General features: G+C 46.6%; 1 pseudogene; it reads right to left on the reverse strand.

The window, feature by feature from the left end:
- Positions 1–4,110: 4,110 nt before the first annotated feature.
- Positions 4,111–5,881, reverse strand: LOC101273541 (SWI/SNF-related matrix-associated actin-dependent regulator of chromatin subfamily D member 1-like; annotated as a pseudogene).
- Between the last annotated feature and the right edge of the window lie 4,295 nt (positions 5,882–10,176).

Raw genomic sequence — 10,176 nt, forward strand, 5'->3', positions numbered from 1 at the left:
TGGCTGCACTGGGTCTTGGTTGCGGCATGCAGAATCTTTTAGTTGCAGCATGTGGGATCTAGTTCCCTGAGCAGGGACCGAACCCGGGCCCCCTGCATCGGGAGCTTGGAGTCCTAGCCACTGGACCACCAGGGAAGTCTCTCATTGTCTTCTTACAGTCACAGCAATGTTAACATTCTATAACCTGCTCTTCTTTATCTTGCTAAGGAGGCAGTTTCAGCCCAGCTTTTAAAATCTCCAGGTACTTGTGCTCTCCAGATTACTTCCCTTTGCTTTACAAGTCTTCTTATCAGATTCAATTGAGACTTACACTTCCATAACCAAGATTTGTTTGATTCTGCACAGGCTTAGGAGCTGATGTCTTCTCTCAGAGGTGGAATTACATTTACCAAGCTCATGGGACTGATGTGGAAAATGGGAATGTCAATGTATTCGCTGATAACAAGAAATAGGATTAAGCATACTGCAATTTTCTCATCAGCCTAACCAGCACATTCTTTCCTGAAGGCAGATCTAGGTGAAAAGTAAAATTACGTAAAATAAAGGAAAAGAAGATGGCTTGGTGAGCATTTGACAGTTCAGCCCTATTGACTGAGAGCCTGTTACATGTCAAGCATCGTGCTGGACACAAGGCTGGACCCCAGGCGGAGAACAGCCAATAAGAGAGATGGGGCTCTGTGTTCACAGATCCTAGGCTACACAAAGAAGTTAATGAAACGTCTAGGTTAAAAAAAAAAAAAGGAAAAAAAAACCCCCCAAAACTGTGCAACGTAGCCTCTGCTTCCTCTCTGAAACTACTTAAATAACAGTACAGGGATTTTTCTTTATAAAATACAATGCCCTGGGTGGCGAGGTGGGGGAGGGATAAATTGGGAGCTTGGGATTGACGTATACACACTACCATATATAAAATAGATAACTAATAAGAACCTACTGTATAGCACAGGAAACTCTACTCAGTACTCTGTAATGACCTATATGGGAAAAGAATCTAAAAAAGAGTGGATATATGTACATGTATAACTGATTCATTATGCCGTAGACCAGAAACAAACACAATGTTGTAAATCAACTACACTCCAATAAAAACTAATTAAAATTAAAAAAAATACAGCGCCCTAAGACAAAGGTCAGCAAGCTATGGTCCCTGAACCAAATCTAGTCTGTTCCCTGTTTATGTACAGCCCATAAGGGAAGAATAGTTTTGCATTCTCGAATGGTTGGGAAAAAATAAAAAGCAGAATAATATTTTACGACACATGAAAACATTAGGAAATTCAGATTCCAGTGTTCATAAATAAAATTTTGTTGGAACTTAACCATGTGTTCCAATGCATGTTCCACGTATTGTTAATGGCTTCTTTCATGCTACATTGACATAGTTGAGTAGTTGCAATGGAGACCATATGGTGTGCAAAGCCAAAAACACTTACTATCCGAACCTTTACAGAAAAGATTTGCCATCCCTTGCTCTAGAGCAGCTCTATTCCACAGAACTTTCTGCAGTGACAAGGAATGTCATGTACTGTCCAATATAGTTGCCAGCCACTAGCTCCATGTGGCTATTGAGTTCTTGAAATGTGGTTAGTACGATTAAGGAATTGAAAGTTTGTTTTATTTTATTTTAATTAATTTAGATTTAAATAGCTGCAGGAGACCAGAGTCTGCTGTGTTGTATAGTGCAGCTGTAGAGAGTAACAGAAGCAGATCTGGATTAGGAAACACCAGGCACAGTGGATGATGGGGCATCATCCTGAAAGCGGAGGGATGAAGTGAAAGTTTATATATGGAAGACTGAGATGCTCTGCCCAACCTCCTTCCCTCAGGCTTCTTTCACAACCTAGATTCCACATTGCTGGCATGGAGGAATGTACTCTCCTAAAGAGATGCTATAAGAGTCTTCTCTGGAGAATTTGACCAGCTCAGGAGGAAAACCCTAAGGATGCTGACAATGGGAGCTCCCAAATGGACAGTCACACCAAAGCTCATAGTTAATAATTAGGCCTCCTCACGTGCATCCCGCGCCCAATCAGTTTCAGTCTAGGTCCCACCCTTCAATGTGAGCAGACAGCCAAGGATCATCACACGTTGGAGGAAAGATGCAATGAACAAAGAGATCAAATGGACAGACTTAAGCAAAGACCTATGGGAGAACATAATTTGTTAAATTTGGAGATCCATGAAGTTGGACGAGAAAAATGGTCTTTATCTTTAAGTTCAACTTAAATTCAGCATTTCCTTCACTTACGAACATAAGCAACAAACCAGAGTAGCATTAGCAGTTCCCGTGGCTTCACCAATAGAAAACATGTATTTTCCTATCACAATGGTCTTACCGAAGGCAACTCAAAATATCATTTCTGCTTATCATGACTTTGAAATTATGCTAGTTATTAGACATACCACTAAATCTTCTAATATAGAAGCACATATGTTACTATATGACAGATTTGTTTTTAAAATATTTTGATAACTGCATTTTGATATAAATGATTCCCTCTGTAATCTTCTGTATGGAAGTTTATTCATTGAAAAATATTAGGCTGAGAAGAGGTCCATGGGCCTCACCAGGCTGCAAAGGGGTCTGTGGCACAAGAAGGGTTAAGAATCCCTCTGTTGGGCTTCCCTGGTGGCGCAGTGGTTGAGAATCTGCCTGCCGATGCAGGGGACACGGGTTCGAGCCCTGGTCTGGGAAGATACCACATGCCATGGAGCAACTAAGCCCGTGAGCCACAGCTACTGAGCCTGTGCGTCTGGAGCCTGTGCTCCGCAACGGGAGAGGCCACAGCGGTGAGAGGCCCACGTACCACAAAAAAAAAAACCTGGGAGACATCGATAAGGCGGCAGTACAAGAAAATATTTGGTCCATGAAGAAAACATAATAATTCAGCTAATAAAAAAGTTATGTTCAGGGACACTGTGTAGGAGTGCTGAACCCCCTTCTCATGGTTCCAGCCCCAGGGACAGAGGTTGTCCAGGGTCACTGTGGGGAGAACCTTTCAAGGGAGGAGTGGGATAAGGACATAAGGGGAAGACGGGGAGAAAGTTCTGCTGTCCCCAGTGTGGAACAGGCAGGGATACGGGGCTGGAGGATGTGCTCACAGAAGCCTGAGGAGGGGGTGGGGAAGCAGGGGCTTTGTCAGTTCTGTGGGTTTAGAGCCCATGCTGAACGGGGTTCCCGCTGTGCCCAGCTGTCTCCCACTCTGCTGTGTTGAGTCTGCGAGCCTGGGCTATGCTAACTCAGGGGTGATACAACCTGGAAGAAGAATTTGAGGCTGTCTTGGAAAGATGCAAAACCATCTCAGTTGCAAGGGGCCAAGATCACAAGGTCCTGCTGCTACCTGAGGGGTCTGAAGCTTTGAGGGCAGGGGCTGGGGAGTCACAGTCCTGTGAGGCAGGGAGAGAGAAGAGTCACAAACCCAACTCAGAGCTATTCTCCAGCCCTATAGGTGCTTTCACTCCTCAGTGCCCTGGAAGTCACCAGCGGGTGTCAACTGGGAAGACAGGGGCAGGAAGACAGGGATGGCCCGGGGCTTTTTCCTGTTTGATTTTAGGCCTGTTTCTCCGTGAAAGGATGGGGGCAGCAGGGTGGAATGAATGGATGAGTCACACCTCCAAGCAACAGCAGGAAGGAACAGCCTCTGCCGGCAATGACAGTACCCTAGGTGAGGGCCCTTGGGGCTCTGACAGGGAAAGGCAAGATTCCCCCACTCAAATGCCCTGAGTTAGGACAGGTAGGAGGGAATCCTAAAATGCAGCTACAGGGAGTGTGGTGGGAGGGAGCAATACTAAAAGAACAAACTCCAATACTGATGTGGACCCCCTACGAGGGAGTAACAGAAGCACTGAGACAGCAGCCCAGTCCAGAGGGCTGCGGACTGACCTGGGGCTCAGTGGAGCCCCAGAACCAGGATTCCTTTGGTGCTAGAGGGCAGCAAGTGAAGGGCGAGTATGCTCCAAACCTGTGGAGGGAAGGAAGGAAACTGGATTCTGTTATCAGGAAAGCCGAGATCAACTAGCTTATAGAGGGCCCCCAGGCTTAAGTCTTGGAGAAGGGGCTAAAACTCCCAACTCCTGGGTCTCTGAAGGGCAGGATCAGTGTAGCTGATCCCTTGAAGACCACTTGGCCTTAGGCCCAATCCATTCAATGCACTGATTACCACTACGGGTTCTCTCTCTAATCCTATCTAGAGGTCCTCTGCAGACCAGGGGAGGGTACAGGCACATGGGAACTTTGTGGGGCAAAGGGAAGCTGCGGGTAGGAAGGAATGGAGTGGGAGAAGAGGGTAACAGGTATCACGTGAGACCCTCTTCATTCTGGTGTTGTCCTAGAGCCAACAGCACCCCCTGGAAGGCCCCAAGCAAGACCAGGGAAGGTGCCATGAGGCAGGCAGCACAGGGCCCAAATAAAGAAATCGGTGCAGCTAAATCAGGGCTGTGGGAGAAGCCCTATGTATTTCGGATTCCCAGGGCTTGCTCTAATTCTTGTCGTCTCTGCTGCACCTTGGAGTAGAAGTATTGGCACACGGCCTCCTGTCCTGTGCCCAAGGCTGGAAGTAGAGCTCAGCTCAGCGCTCTTCCTCTGGGTTACCCACCACATCAGTCATGGTCTTGAGGTCCCAGCACTGGGACTGAAGCCAGTCATTGATGAAACCCTGAGGGTCTCTGGCAAAGCTCAGCATGTAACTCTCGCTGGGTCTTCAGCTGATTGATAGTTTCTATTGTCTCATGGATCTTGCTGTCTAGAGTAGCAATCTCCTGCTGGCTGGCAGTAGACAACAGAAAAGAATTCATCTGGGTCTTCAAGGTATCATCCACTTCCACATCAATGTCATAACAAGCTGTCTTTTCCTGATCATTCGGGTCAACACTCATGATATGATTAACGATGATGGGCTCTGGTGGCATAAGCAAGGCATGGAGCCGTTGCGGGATCTCTGAAAAACTTCATACGTTGAGACTCAAAGATCTGCTGGAGGTACTTTTCACAGATGACAAACTCCCGCTCAGGTGGGTCCTGGAGCTTACGCGTCTTAATATATTGCCACAGTGCTTGAATGGTCACTGGACGGGTCTGGGTGTGGGTGCCCAGCGGCCGAGCCAGAGGAGGGTCCAATTTAAACTGAGGAGGCTGGTAACCCAGCATCAGCAGGACAGTACACCGTACATTCACATCTTCTGGCCTCTTCACTTCGAAGCCATCTGTCTCCTGGGTAGTGGCGGTCCTGTACCATTCTACCAGATGGTTGTCTGGCCCGTACAGGTCCTTGTCCAGTTCGAGCACCAAGGACTTAAAAAAAGAAGAGAACTTCCTCTTTTGTTTGGTGGCATCATATTTGGACAAGGCTGACTTGATGGGATGTTTCAAGGCCTCCTGGATATCTAGCCATTTCCTCATGATAGTCTGGTCCAGTTTCCTTTCCAAAGCCAAGAGATCCATATAGGCCTGGGATTCTGGTACCGGTTCACGAACACTTTGAGGTAGAATTTTGTCAGCCATCTTCTTTTTCTTTGCACTGTGGTTCCGATTCTGGAGCGCCTTCTGCTGGACCTGCTGGATCTGCTGAGGAACTGGTCTCCTGCGGGACTGGTCCATCCCTGACTGGGCCAGGCCAGGTCGGACTGAAAGGCTCCCCTCAGAGCCAGGGGGTCCCATGGAAGGTCCCTGAGGTGTCATTTGGCTGCCTGGTAGCATACCTGGTCTCGGATAGGCCGCTCCGGGCATTGGGGAGCGATACAGCCCTTGACCCGGCACCGGGCCCATTCGTACCGGTGGCCCCGGAGTCCCACCTGGGCCCAGGGCAGCCTCCGCGCCCACCCCTCCTGAGGCTCCCGCACTGCCTCTCGGAGCCACAGACTGGAAACCTGCCCCGGCCTCCATCTTTCCCGGAGCCACTGCTGTAGCTGCACAAAGAACACCAAAAGTTCAGTTTTCTATTGTAAAAATTGTACGAGCAGGGGGACTTCCCTGGCGGTCCAGTGGTTAAGACTCTGCGCTTCCAGTGTAGGGGGTGTGGGATTGATCCCTGGTCGGGGAACTAAGATCCCACATGCCGAGTGGTGAGGCCAAAAAAAAACCATAGTACATGCACATCATAAACAAGTTAGAGAAGTACAAAGAGGACAGCAAAAATCACCTCCAACCTCAATACCTGTTTGGTGAACATTGTTTTAGACAGCACTTCATGCAGATATACATACACACCCATACAAACTTACATAAAGATAAATATATGTATTGGTGTAAAGATATATACATAGTTTTAAACAAAAACAGGATCAAACTACACACTTACTATTTTATTTTTATTCTTTCACTAAGTAATACATTGCATTTATCTTCCATAGCAATAAGAATTGAGGCAGGTAATTGTCTTCACCATACCAGGAAGCTGAGACTTGTCCATGATCACACCTGTTGAGAGAGGAAGAAATCTCTTGGTCATCCCAGAACTACTTACTCTTCAAGGACCTCATGTCTGTGAGGGGGTAAACCCTGGAGTTCAGCTGAACTGGGAAGCCTTCACCCTCTCAGCTGCATTTACTTAAAAGCTTGTAACTTATGTAACTGGAAATCTTAGAGATTTCAGGGGATGGTAGCTCCGGTGCAGGTCCCATATGCTGAGTCCCAACAGAGATCTATTGCTGAAAAACTTCAACTCAACTGTCACACTTTGGAGGCAGGAATCTGGCGCATCCTGGGCCCCTTTCTTTATCTTGGTTCTGATTCTTCTGTGAAACAAATGGGAGCAAGGAGCCAGTTGTCTCCGTAACCCTCAGTGCAGCAACTCACCACTAGGTGTCTCCATGGCACCATGTGCTGTAGTCCGTGGATAGAGAGCCACGCCCACAAAGGTTGATCTCTTCATCCTGTCTGGCTTCCAGAAACGGGAGGAAAATGAGAGACGGTAGACTTCCTGAGCTTGGTCCCAGGGTTTATTTAATCTTAGGTTTATTTAATCTTCAGGATCCCAAAGCTCAGAATGGCTGCATCAGAGTCACCTAAGGAGCTGGCTGAAAGCAGGGATGCCAAGGTTTTGCTCCCAGAGTAGTGGATATCAACCTTGCCTACCCATTAGAATCACCAGGGAAGCTTTTTTTTTTTTTTTTTAACATCTTTATTGGAGTATAATTGCTTTACAATAGTGACCAGGGAAGCTTTTAAAAAACAAAATGTTGGAGCGTGTTAGGGACTGAATGTTTGTGTCCTCCCCAAATTCATATGTTGAAACCTTACTCCTCTCTCCCAACACGTGATGGTATTAAGAAGTGAGATTTGGGGAGGTAATTAGGATTAGATGCAATCATGAGGGTGGAGCTCTCATCAGTGGGATTAGTGCCCTTATGAGCCATGAGAGAGCTTGCTTCCTCTTTCTGCTTTCTGCCATGTGAGGATACAACTGAGAAGCCGAGAAGTCGGCAGTCTGCAACCCAGAAGAGGACTCTCACCAGAACCCGACCACACTGGCACCCTGATCTTGGACTTCCAAGAACTGTGAGCAATAAATTTCTGTTGTTTATAAGCCGCCTAGTGTATAGTATTTCTGTTATTAGCACCCCAAACTGCTGCTGAGACAAGGGGCTCCAAGCTCCTCCATAGAAACACTGAGAAAACAAGCAGATACTGTCAGAATCAACTTTGTAAGAACTTTGGAAAACCATCAAGGTTTACAGCAACCAACTGAACGCTGAATCAAAAAAAAAAAAAGGCAACTTAAGAATGGCTCAGGGGACTTCTCTGGTGGTGCAGTGGTTAAGAACCCGCCTACCAATGCAGGGGACACGGGTTTGAGCCCTGGTCCAGGAAGATCCCACATGCCACGGAGCAACTAAGCCCGTGCACCACAACTGCTGAGCCCACGTGCCACAACTGCTGAGCCTGCGTGCCTAGAGCCCATGCACCGCAGAAAGAGAAGCCACCGCAATGAGAAGCCCACACACCGCTACAAAGAGTAGCCTCGGCGCAGCAATGAAAACCCAACACAGCCAAAAATAAATAAATAAATAAATTTAAAAAAAAACAAAACAAAAAAAGATGGCTCAGTGCAAACAGGGAGTATGGGCTAAAGCAGAGCTGCAAACAGCCTCCACAACACAGAGCCCATCTGCAAAGCCTGAGAGGTATGTTTTGTTTTAAGTTCCAGGTGTGCCAAGAAATCTCTGTCAAGGTACTAGGTGAACATGAGCTGAAGGAACAGACTTCAACGACTACATACGACGTGAAATACAGCCTATGTAAAATAGTTTGGGAAAAATCACTAAGCAAATGGATGACTGCAGCCTTCATCAATCTAGATCAGCAACCCCTGGGGAAGGGGGAGAATCTGATTTTCAGTTACCATATTACAATATTCAAATGCCCAATCTCAGAAAAAAACAATCACAAAGCATCCAAAGAAACAGGAAAGTATGGTCCAGTCAAAGAAACAAAATTAATTGACAGAAACTATCCCTGAGAATGCCCTGACGTTGAACAGATGAGTCAAAGACTTGAAACCAACTGCCTCAAAAATGCTCAAAGGACTGAAGGAAACCATGGACAAAGAACTAACAGAACTCAGAAAAACAATGTATGAACAAAATGTGAATATCAATATTCTATCAAAAGAGACATGGAGAATTCCCTTGCCGTCCAGTTGTTAAGACTCCATGCTTTCAGTGCTGTGGGCCGGGGTTCCATCCCTGGCTGGGGAACTAAGATCCCACAAGCTGCGTGGTGTGGCCAAAAGAGAGAGAGAGAGATGTGATAAAAAAGGAACGAAATAGAAATTCTGGAGCTGAAAAGTATAATAACTGAAATAAAGATTCTGATGCCCAGGCCTCACCCCAGTCTAATTATATCAAAATCTCTGGGGTTGGGCCTCCAACATCTGTACCTTCCAAACCTGCCAATGTTGAGAACGATTATCAGAGATTCTGTTTTAGGAGGTGCAGGGATGGAAATCTCAATTGTGGAGGTACATTAGTGTCACCCGAAGAGCTTTAAAAAATACTGATGGCTAGCCTACTCCCCAGAATCTCTGAGAGTAGGCACTGGGTACTGGCATTTTGAACAAACTCCCTTATAATTCTGATGACACTCAAGGGTAAAAACCACGGAGAATCCCACGGTGTCCAACCTTCATCTCTGTGAAAGCTTTTTGTTCAACTGAAATATTATCAAGAACCCCAATATCTAAAACGTAAGTTAGTAACATTTGTTTATTCTAAAATCCATCCATGAGGCTGTTGAGATTGGCATCGTTCATACATGCATGCATTTATTTATATTAATAAAAAATGTATTGAGGGCCCCACGATGTGCAAAGGAGGACAGCGGTGCACAAAACAGACAGCGCCTGCTGTCACCAAGCATTCATTCTAGCACGGAAGCCATAAATAAACAAAAAGTTTTATGTGGGCTTCCCTGGTGGCGTAGTGGTTGAGAGTCCGCCTGCCGATGCAGGGGACACGGGTTTGTGCCCCCGTCCGGGAAGATCCCACATGCCGCGGAGCGGCTGGGCCCGTGAGCCATGGCCGCTGAGCCTGCGCATCCGGAGCCTGTGCTCCGCAACGGGAGAGGCCACAGCAGTGAGAGGCCCGCGTACCGCAAAAAAAAAAAAAAAAAAGTTATGTGTGTCAAGCAATAAGAGAATTAAAGTGAGACAAGAGGATAGCAGGGGATGAGAGCAGCTATTTTGGATGGAGTGGTCATAGTGACATTTGAGAAGTGGCCTGGAAGAAATGAGGGAGTGAGCTTGGTGCTAGAGAATGTCTGGAGAAGTGCTGTCAGTTGAACAGAAATCTATGAAATCTTGGTTTAAGGATAATAGTCACAGCCTCCCATCAGCCAGTTTCTTTCTTTTGTTTTGGGTGCGTCTCTTAGCTGAGTCTTACTTACCTCTGCTTTCCACCAGCCATGTGGATTTCAGGCAAGCCACATCATCCCTAAGAGTCATAGTGTCTTCATCTGTAAAATACACATCATAACCATAATCATACCCACCTCACTGTAGGGTTGCCGAGATAGGGAAGCACAGTGCAGTGCTTAACAGCATGGCCACTGCAGCCAAACAACCTGCGTTTGGAGTCTGCCTATATAACCAGACTATGTATAGCTATATAACCATGGGCAAATTACTTAGCCTCTCTGGGCTTTTGGTTTGTGTGGTGGGCACATTGACTCCCCCCAACATA

This window comes from Orcinus orca, chromosome 16, assembly GCF_937001465.1.
Source record: "Orcinus orca chromosome 16, mOrcOrc1.1, whole genome shotgun sequence".
NCBI lineage: Eukaryota > Metazoa > Chordata > Mammalia > Artiodactyla > Delphinidae > Orcinus > Orcinus orca.